Source organism: Camelus ferus, chromosome 2, assembly GCF_009834535.1.
Source record: "Camelus ferus isolate YT-003-E chromosome 2, BCGSAC_Cfer_1.0, whole genome shotgun sequence".
Taxonomy (NCBI): Eukaryota; Metazoa; Chordata; class Mammalia; order Artiodactyla; family Camelidae; genus Camelus; species Camelus ferus.
The window spans coordinates 36,640,867-36,651,985 of NC_045697.1; the positions used below are offsets into that span (position 1 = coordinate 36,640,867).

At 43.1% G+C, this 11,119-nt stretch overlaps 1 protein-coding gene across 5 annotated transcripts in view; it reads right to left on the reverse strand.

Moving 5' to 3' along the window:
- The window catches only part of LNX1 (ligand of numb-protein X 1), a 167,578-nt gene extending 157,125 nt beyond the window's left edge, over positions 1-10,453 (reverse strand). For 2 of the 5 annotated variants that reach the window (XM_014567108.2, XM_032497416.1), the window contains exon 1: positions 10,055-10,452. The gene's annotated coding sequence lies outside the window, so the exon portion shown is untranslated. Of the gene's footprint in view, positions 1-10,054 lie in introns of all 5 variants that reach the window. The other 3 variants (XM_014567109.2, XM_032497408.1, XM_006194037.3) reach the window with 3 other exon arrangements.
- Positions 10,454-11,119: the final 666 nt, after the last annotated feature.

Below are 11,119 nucleotides of genomic sequence, written 5' to 3' on the forward strand. Positions count from 1 at the left end.
CCCCCTAAAGTTTCCTTATATTCCTTTGTAATCCCTCCTCTGGCTCCTCCCTCCACCACCACATCCCCAGGCAACCATCAATCTGCTTTCTATAACTACAGATTATTTGTGTTTTCTAGAATCTAGAATTAGCCAATGCACATTTATCTTAAAGAATAAATGGAATTAGACAGTATTTTTTTGGGGGGGGTCTGGCTTTTTCCACTCAGCATAATACTTTTGCGATTCATTCATATTGTGTATATCAATAGTTCATTCCTTTTGACTGCTGAGTAGTATTCCATTGTATGGGCGTACCATAGTCTACCCCGTTGGTGGGCATTTGGGTTGTTTCCAGTTTGGAGTGATGACTAATAAAGCTGTTATAAATATATGTGTACAAGTCTTTGTATGGTTATAAGCTTTCATTTCTCAATAAATGCTGAGGAGTGCAATGGATGGATCACATGGAAGGTATATGCTCAACTTTTTAAGAGACTGCCCAACTAAGGGGTTGAACCATTTTTTTCCCACCAGCAATTCCAGTTCCTACTTATATTTTCCAATATTTGGTATGGTTATTTTTTTTTTTAGGTTTATTCTAATAGGTATGTAATGGTGTCTGGTTTGAATTTGCTTTTCCCTAAAGACTACTGATGTTGAGCATCTTTTCCATGTGTTTATTTGTTACCTGTATATCTTCTTTTGGCAAAGTGACTCTAAATCTTTTGATCATTTCTTAAATTGGCTTGTCTATTTTCTCATGATTTGAGGGGGTCATTATACATTCTTCCAGGGATATTTTTTATTTACAGAATTATCCTGAAATGTAAGACATTGTACAGACAGTTTTCATGGAATTTTTAGCACTAATCAGAGCACGTGGGGAACAATTTGGGGGCCCAGGGTTTCTAGCCCCTGGAGGTCACACTCCCTATGTGCCTTGCTCTGCCTTATAATGATGAAAGCAGGCCATGCCAGAAGTCAAGTTGGGCCTGGGCTTTTTGAGGCTTTTGGAATATTAAAAATAAAAGAAATTGCAAAATAGACATACGAAAAACATGGTACATTTTAAATGTATATATTTAAACATTTATGTATGTTTAAATATATGCAAACACTCAGCATGTATATAACATCGGAGATGATGTCAAAATTTTAAATTGGGGGCCCAGTGTGGGGCCTGACACAAAGGGCTCTCCTGGCCCACTGGCCAGCTTGTGAAAGACCATGAGAGACCAGACAGCTTGGACACTTCTCATGTACCCCATGCCCCCTAAAGTCATATCTGCCATAATTACTCTTTAGCCATTGATGATTGGGGTCAGATGAACACTACAGAGATGGCTATGGAAGAAAGGACCATTTCCCAGAGAGATACAAATTTCCTACCTAAATGGTGACATGGGGAGGGTCAATCACAGCCCTTGGGGCCTTTTGGAGGAACCCCCTTGCTCCACACATCTGCAAGCCTACAGGGCCTGAGACTTCCTTTGGGTGGTCAGAGTCTTGGCTTTTTTCAATTAGTTTGAGGTCAGAATGGTGCAGTGACTGAGAGGGTTGCTTTGTCTGAAGAATTCCCAGAGGCCTCCCAGCCACACCCACAGAAGCTCTTACTCTCTGGGGAATTTCAGCATCCCCTCCGAGGAACTCTTATCTCCTCTCATCTCTTGTCTGTCATAATGTCTGGTGCAGTGCTTCTCCATACAGGGGGGTTTTGCTCTCCAGGGGGCATCTGGCAACATCTGGAGACATTGTTAATAGTCAAAACTTGGGAGGTGTCAGTGGCGTCTAGTGGGCAGTAGCTGGGGATGCTGCTACGTATCCTGCACTGCACAAGACAGCTCCCACAGCCAAGAATCATCCAGCCCTGAGTGCTGGTGTTGGCGAGGCTGGGAAACCTGGATCTCGATCATTTAATCAGATGTCAACCGAGTGCATGGAGAGTGTGATGGATGCCAATTCTGAAAGAGCAGTTCTTTGTGCACTAAGCAGACAGTCACCACAGTATGGACATAGAGGGCTGGTCAGGAAGCTTGAGGGGATGTGAAGGGCAGGCTGCCCAAGACCTCTCACCCTCTCACCGCCTCCCTCCCTGCCCTCCTCCATCCTGTTAAGAGCTTGGATGAGTAGCAGACCTGGTTTCAAACCCAGTCTTGCTGCTTGGTGACTTTGGACAAGTGACTTAACCTCTTTAAACCTCAGTTTTTCCACCTAAAAAGTGGAAATTACAATAGTACTTCTCAGAATCATGAGAATTAAACAATATAAGCTAAGTCTTGTAAAGAGATTGACAGTATCTGCACATGAGAAGAACTCAGTGACTATTATTATTCCATGAACTGAGTACCTGCTGAACACAAGGCACCTTTTCCAGATATTTCCTAGCCACTCAGTGCCAGCTGGTGACAACTTTTTATTAGTCTACAAAACATTAAAAGTCTTAACAATGATAAGCCTCACTCTTCAGGAATAAAGCCCAAAAGGTATGTTGAACTCACTGTTTAGAATTTCACTTTAGTGATAAAGAAGGCAAATTAAAAGTGAGCTAAGAGAAAACAATGTAGTCTATATTGAGGTGTTTATGCACACATGTAGGTATAAGCCTATGTATTTGTTTATGGTCCTTGGAAAGAAGTTTATACAATGAAGTCTGTCAGAAAACACAGCACTAGCCAGGACTCTTGTAGTAAAGCCTGGGGAACTCTAGGGCTGTCCTGTTCCAGGACGGAGCGGGATTCCATGTCAGGTGACCTGGAGGACATCTCGGGTGGGATCGGTTACTTCAGCACCAGAAGGGCCTCTTTGACAGATGGCCAAGCAGAGACTCTGAGGCTCGTGCCAGACTGAGCTCAGGGTGTTTCTGGAAGGTCACTGTTGCAAACTCAGAGAACCAGTTCTGTGAGGTTGGCTCAAAGAGGGTATTTAGAGTAACAGAGAGGTGTGGCAATGGAGTGGAGGAAGTCTGGGTAAGGATTACACGCAGCACAGTCAAAACGCTCTTCTCCATCTTCAAAAGAGTGAGGGAGAGGCAATGCTTGGCCCTGGCCCTCAGACAATGCCCTGATTCTTGCCAGCTGCAGGTGATCAAGTCCACAAAATCACCAGTGCGCCAGGAGATAATCTGGGCGATAAGAACTCAGGCAGGCAGCCCCTGGGCCAAAAATAAGGGCTGAAAATTTAGCTTAACTGTACTTCCGCCTGTGTGTTTTCTCATGGGGCAGGAGACATATTTAAAAGCATAGATTTGCTCTGTACTTGGGGATACACCATGGAGCTAACACAAAGCAAAAATCCTTCAGGCTCCCTTGGCAAGGGAACTCTTAGAAAGCTTTGGACACTGGAGCCATGACAGAGCTCCCTAGGAACATTCCAAAAGACAGGCTAGATTTCCCAGCGTTTGGTGGCCACCCCAGGAGTATGGCAGCATCTTCCTGTCCAAGGGGTGAATGAATAGATTTAGGAATTTCCTTCACTAGGGTGGGCTGTTCTCAGTATTAAGAAGTCAGCGGGTGTAACCATCAGCGTTTCCCCATTGGGCTAGTCCCGAAAAGGGAAGAGATTTATCTACTTAAATCAAAGAGTTCAAGGGCCAGAGAAATTGCCTTTTAGTAACGGGAGTGGCTGTCACTGAGGAATGTGACAAAGAACCATTAATTCTACTCTTTATTTTCTATCTAACCAGCTGAGAAAAGATAGACTTATGGAAGGAAGAGAGTTTGAGTGACAGGCATTCTGTCCTTTCTTCTGACACTCTGTGAACTGAGGTCAGCAGGGGCAAGAGGTCTGCATGTCTCTTTCTTGATGTCTCACATAACTACCTTCACTGAGTTTAGTTTAGAAGAACTATGCACTCATCTATCTACGGACAGTAGGGAAAAAGAAAGAAGAAAAGAAAAGGAAAAGAAAAGGAAAAGAAAAGAAAAGGAAAGGAAAGGAAAGGAAAGGAAAGGAAAGGAAAGGAAAGGAAAGGAAAGGAAAGGAAAGGAAAGGAAAGGAAAGGAAAGGAAAAGAAAAGAAAAGAGAAAGAAAAAAAAGAAAGGAAACAGGCATTTTGGCATCATTAGTGCTTATGTCAGTGTCCCAATAAATGTGTTTTGAATGAATGACTGAATCAGTGGGAAATACCAACTTTTGTGCATGTGTTAGTGAGGATTTTAATCACTGTATCAGTCACATTTCCCTTTATAAAGCCTAACACGGTCAATTTCTACTCCAAGTTTAGATGAGGAAACCTTTCTACCTGTAAAGGAATGGCTTGCTTTCTTCCTTTCTGAACGTGAGAATGATGTCATTGGGCATATCTCCCTTCTGCTCTGGTTGCTGGGAAGCTCAGAGTTAAAGCTGATGCCCAACTCGACCAATGAAAAAGGCTCTTACGGAATCCGCACTTGAGTCTTAATTCCTCTGGTCTTATCATCCTAATCTTACTTATACTTCCCTTGTTTCTCATTTAAATTCTTGATGATATTTCCCATCATTTTATCGCAGTGTTCACAACCTCAGATGCCTCCAATTGCCAGACAGGTAGCAGTAAATAACTGAAGCAAGTGGGGTAATAGGGCTTGGTGCAGACTGTGGTTAACAGAGGTTAAAGTCTTCCCTGGTGATTCTACTCAAAAAGCATCATCCCCTGATCCCATAACCAATCTCTGTCCCCTAGACCTGCTTATTCATAGCCTTGATCATTTTCTGTAATTATCTTTTTTATCTGTTCACCAGCACCCAGAGCAGTGCCTGGCACAGAACTGTCCCCCAACCCACATCTGTGGAGTGAGTGAGTTAATGAATGAATGTGAAACCAGTGTGGCTAGATTTTCCTACATTTTAACAGAATTTGAAATTTGGATTTTATATGAAATCTCCTGACTTTTAGGTGTTGGTGGCAAATATGAAACATTAAAAACACCATGCTGGCCAGAAACGGGCAGTGTTAGTGTGTGACCTCTGTTCTAATTTGTATTTTCTGGTTGTAGCCACAATGAAGAATGTTCCTCTGTGGAATGAAGTAGAATACAAATAAATAAAAACCCATGAGTGTTTTTATGGTTTATAACGCATCATGGTCCTCTAGTATTTCATTATTGTTCTAATTTTACATGTAAGGAAATTGAGGCCCCCGAGGAGATGACATGAACCTGTGAGCTTAGAGGAGGAGGAAGCTATGAAAGGCAGGGCCACCCCGCGGGCGGTCAGAGCTGGCCTCCTGGTCAGATATTCAGGAAAGAGGGAGGAAAAGCCCTTCTTGCTCCAGTTCCTCTTTTCTTCCTGTCCCAGAACCAGAAGTTAGGAGGATGCTTCTAACAGCAGAGTTCAGAGTCAACCTTGTGCTGGGTCTGTTTCCCCACCTTTCAGTGCAGAAGGGACCATCAGTGTCCTTCTCATATGCCTTGGCTCACCTGCCACTAGTCAAGAACTACATGCTTAAAATAGTTCAAGAGCACGCATGTGCACACATGTGCACACACACACAACTGAATAATCAAACATATCTCACAATGTCTCTTTCATTTCTGGATCTTCCATACCATATTGATCTCATTTGTTTTAGGAGACAATCTCCTGATATCATTGGTAGAGTTGTAAGTTCTTTGTGATTTAGCAGAGAATGTCTCATCCAAGTTTTTGAGAGCGTACCCAAGTTCTGACCAAGATTTATTTTATGTATTTATTTTCCCAGAGAAGAGCTTTGCATTAAAATTTTAGTATTGAAATTTAGTTCTCTAATATTTCTAGGAAACTCTGAGATATGGAAAATTTCTCTATTAACTATAGGATTTTCTACTTGCAAATGATGTGACTGACAAAGGTTTAATTTCCAGAAAATATAAACAGTTCATACAACTTAAATAACAAACAAACAAACAACCCAATCCAAAAATGGGCAGAACATCTAAACAAGCAATTCTCCAATGAAGACATATAAATGACCAATAGGCACATGAAAAAATGCTCAATATCACTAATTATCAGAACTACAATAAGGTATCACCTCACACCAGTCAGAATGGCCATCTTTCAAAAGTATACAAATAATAAATGCTGGAGAGGGTGTGAATTAAAGGGAACCCTCTTACACTATTGGTGGGAATGCAGTTTGGTGCAGCCGTTACGGAACACAGTATGGAGATTCCTCAAAAAACTAATAATAGACTCACCACATGATCCATCAATCCCACTCCTGAGCATATATCTCAAAGGATGTCTAGTTTGAAAAGTTACATGCACCCCAATGTTCACAACAGCACTATTTACAATAGCCAAGACATGGAAACACCCTAAATGTCCACCGACAGATGACTGGATAAAGAAGCTGTGGTATATTTATACAACAGAATACTACTCAGCCATAAAAAAGAATACAATAATGCCATTTGCAGCAACATGGATGGACCTGGAGATCATCATTCTAAGTGAGGTAAGCCAGAAAGAAAAAGAAAATACCATATGATATCACTCATATGTGAAATCTAAAAAGAGAGAAAAGAAGACACTAATGAACTTACCTACAAAACAGAAACAGACTCAGAGACACAGTAAACAATCTTATGGTTACCAGTGGGTGGCAGGGTGGAAAGGGGTGGGACGGGATAAATTGAGAGTTTGAGATTTGCAAATATTGACTAGTATATATATAAAATAGATAAACAAATTTCTTCTGTATAGCACAGGGAAAAATATCAATATCTTGTAGTAACCTATAATGAAAAAGAATATGAAAACAAATACATGTATATACATGTATGACTGAAATACTACACTGTACATCAGAAATAATTGATGTATTATAAACTGACTCTACTTCAATTTTTTAAAACTATAAGATTTTTTTTCCTTCTACAATTCTCCTAACCATTTGTCCCAGAATCACTTTGTTAAGGAAAAGCAGTCAGGCTTTATTGGCATTTCTTGGTTGTTATTCTTAATTGTGGTAAAATATGCATAATATGAAATTTACCATTTTAACCATTTCTACCATTTCTAAGGGTACATACAGCATCATTTCTGTGATATTCTTGCCAAAGTTGTAGAATTTGAATCTAAGGGTGAGAACACTGACAAACCCAAAGTGAGGAACATTCTACAGAATAATTAGCCTGTATTTTTTGAGTGTCAAGGTCGTGAAACTGAAGGAAATACCAAGGAAGAGTTCCATATTGGAGCAGACTAAGGAGAGGTGCTGACTAAGTGCAACTCTTGATTCTAGAATACTCTTTCACTAGAAAGGCTATTATTGGGATGATGGACAAAAACTAGAATTGGCCTGAGGATGCAATGGGAACTGATGAAAATGTACTGGGGTCTGAGGATTGGATAATAGTCATGAATCAATGTTAATTTCCTGATTTTCTGGTTGTATAGGAGAATGTCCTTGCTCATGAGAAATGTACACTAAAGTATTTGGGGGAAGATGAGGCATCATCCTGGGAGCTTATTCTCAAAGAGTTCAGGGAAAATATAGTACAAAATTATTTGGACTGTACATGCAACTTCTCTGTAAGTTTGAGGTTTTTCAAAGTAGTATATATATCTTCATTTATTCTATATCTATCTATCTATCTATCTATCTATCTATCTATCTATCTATCTATCTATCTATCTCCACATGTAATGAGTATGTTAGATTAGAATGATAATGTTTTCCAGATTTGCAGGGCACAGGTACCCAGAGACAGCTCCACAGAGCATGAAGCAGCTGCCCCAGGAGCAGAACCAGGGTCTATCTGCTGCATGTTGGTTCTCGGCTGAGGTGGAAGAGATGGGCATTCTCACTCTACTCCACAATAACTAGACAGAGAGAACGCAGTATCTGTAGCGCTGATGGTGCCAGCTACTTGACTTATCTGATGCTGGGTTCATCTGCCAGAACCAAGACAGTAGAAACATGGAGGGCCCCTTTGTCCTCTGGGGAAATCTGTGGCATAATGGAGGCCAGTTCTTCTGTGACTATGTGGAATGTGGATTCTTCAGGGAACCCCATGTTCATCTGAGGCTTGGCCTGAAGTGCTAACAAGAACCACCACTGCCTGTTAGGCACCTTCTAAGGGCCAGAAACTGGCCTAGGTGTTTCATTTGTTCTTTTTATAGTTACTACAATGGTTCTCCTTGTTAAGTATTGCCTCCATTTTATAGATGAGGAAATAAGGCTTCAAGAAGCAGGCTCATTATTACAGGGTGAATGGTATTCCCCTTAATTTGTATGCTGAAGCCCTGTATCTCAGAAGGTGGCTGGATTTGGAGATAGGGCCCTTAAAGAGGTGATGAAGTTCAAAAGAGGTCCTTAGGGTGGAGCCTAATCCAATCAAACTGGTGTCCCTATAAGAAGAAATTTGGACATGCAGGGAGACACCAGAGGTACAGGCACACAGTGAGACAGCCATGGGAACACACAGCAAGAAGGAGACCAACTGCAAGCCAAGGAGAGCGGCCTAGCCCTGACCTTGGACTTCCAGCCTCCCTAACTACAAGAAAACAAGTTTTTGTCATTTAAGCCATGCACGCTGTGATGTTTTGTTATGGCAGCCTGAGCAGACTAACACAGTTATGCTGTGCATCTAGGGGAGATGAAGTGTGTACTCAAAATTAAATCTGTGGAGCTTTGTTCTCTGCCACCTCCCTATACACAGGGCCTCTACTGTGAAACTTCTCCCCGTCTCCCCCAACAGGCTGCCCAGAATGACCCATCCAGAATCTCCCAGATTTAGCAGATCCCCCTCTGCGATTCCACAACACTTACCACACTGCGTACAGTTAGTTGCACACAACAAACCACAAGATGTGATCAGAAAGAGAGGCTCCTCTTATCTGTATTCTCAGCATCTCCCATGGAGCCAGGCACAAGATGATTAAATAGTATTTACTGAGCACTTAGATGAAGGCAAAGACTGCACGTGTATTATCTCATTTAAACCATAAGACGACTCCAGGAGGGAGGCGTCACCTTTTTCCCATTTTATGTGTCAGAAAACTGAGGTCACAGGGATGAACTGAGTGACCCTGGGACACAGAGCTATTGGGTGTTAGAACCAGGACTCACATCCAGATAATCCAGTTCCCCAGCCTGTGCTTCACCCCCTGCTCTGCTACTGTAGTTTTACTGTAAGCGTGCACTCCTTCCCTGCCTGGGGGAACGTGCGGCTCTGAAACCTCTCCCTCAAGCCAGTCCCCACTCCGAGCTAAGCCCAAGTGTGACGCCCTGTTCCTGTGGAGAGCCTTCCCACGTAGAACCTCCTCCCCCAGCCCCCTCTCTGGATGCCTTCAGCACTGCCCGGCAGACGGTCTGCACCACGCCCTGACCTGTGACCCGGAGGCAGGCACCGGGGCCATTGCTTATCAACATTTGTTGAACCAGATTCGATGCTCAGGGATGGACATAAACAGGGGTCAGCAACACAGTGGTGTGTTGTATAGGGCGCTGTGGCTACTTCCCAATCATCCAGGAGCGTTCCAAGGGCTGAGCTTCCTTCCTCTCATCAGATCTTTTGCCAGGATACGCAGGCTGGGTTTTGGTTTAGAAAGTGGAGTCACCACTCTACTGAAAAGAGACAGGAGTGAAGACAAGATTGCTGTCTGTCACTCAACTACCTACACGCTGCTGGGCAAGTCCCAATTTCTCTGGACCAAAGTCTCTCCGTGGGTAAAACTGCACTGGTGATCCCTATTTCTACAGTAGAAATGAAACAAAATACGTGACTGTGTTTTCAATATTGATGAAGAATAACGTTATAGGAACCTAGTCACCATTGACCAAGTGATCTTACATTTTAAGCGACCTGTTTGGCCAGTAAAAAGTTAAATAAAAAAGCAGTTTTTCTTTTTGAAATTTAACGAGAAAGGTATGCATGAAAACCGGCGCAGAAAAAAATCAGGCAGAAAGAGAACAAATGTCCTGAGGCCTTTCTAGAGTGTTTTGAAAGAGACAGAACATGATATTTCTATCTTGTCAGTTCCCAACAATCTGGTGTGTGTGTGGGGGGTGGGCAGGGGTGGGGTGGAGGCTGGGCTCGGGAAGTCAGGGGTAAAGTTTTCCTCAATTGCCTGAGCTGTGACCAGCTGGGGGAAGCAGGCCTCTTACCTTTGCTGGATTGTGGATCAGTTCCCAGCCAGAGGAGGCCTCCAGGTAAAGTCCATTTGGGAGCTGAGTTTTTCTGACTCAGCAGTGGCCCAGGAAAATTTTCCTTCTCTTCCCTGTGCGCTGTCTTCCAGACATGCATGAGAACCACTCCGCCTTGGAGTTCACCAGCTCATCCCCTGCCCCTTCTGCAGGCCTCTGCACAGAGCTGACCTGTACATCTGAGAGCAGTCCCTGGGGACTCCCGGGGAGCGTGGTCCCCACAGAGCAGCCACCCAGGGGCATCGGCAACAACTCTGTTATGGTTTGGATGGGGCTGAGGCTCCCTCCAACTTCCCTCTGCTCTTGCCAAAGCCAGGACCCTTTTGTTCACCTTTGAGGCTGCCAAGTCAGGCCCACCGCACCCCTGGCTGTTGTTTTCCTGCAGGCAGTGGGAAAATGAGCTTGGAGCCGGGGAAAGGAAATCAACAAGGAAATAAACACAGGGTCATTGGCCCTCCAGGTCATCACCAGGCTGGGACATCATCACGCTGGGGGCCACTTCCCAAAGAGGCAGGAGCTGGCCGCTGCCTGGACAGGCCTCAGAATCCTGGGCATCTTTTAATTTTTAAACGTGCAAAGAAGCGTGCATCTCTATCAGAGGCATGAAATCTGTATCAGACAAGTCAAGCAATCCTGACTCGTTCCAATGTCTTGCCAAATCTTTCAAAGATTTTTCCATAGACAGCATCTCTCATAAGCAAACACTGGCAAAGCTTTGTAGACAAAGAAAAAGAATGAGCAAGTTTATGATTGACTTCTAGGTAAGACCCTTAAAGATCTAGATGAGACTTTTAAAGATATCCTCTAAAGATACAGGGTTATCGTTTAAATTAGGATTCCTTCCACTTCCTCTTCAGAGTCACGGCCACATCAGCAGCATGATCCTTGTCAGCACTTGCTGAGAGCTTACTGTCTGCCAGATCCTGTGCCAGTGACCTCACCTGCATTATTTCATTTGATTCTCAACATAATCCTATAAATAGCTCCATTTTATAGATGAAGAAACTGAGGATCTGACAGACTAAG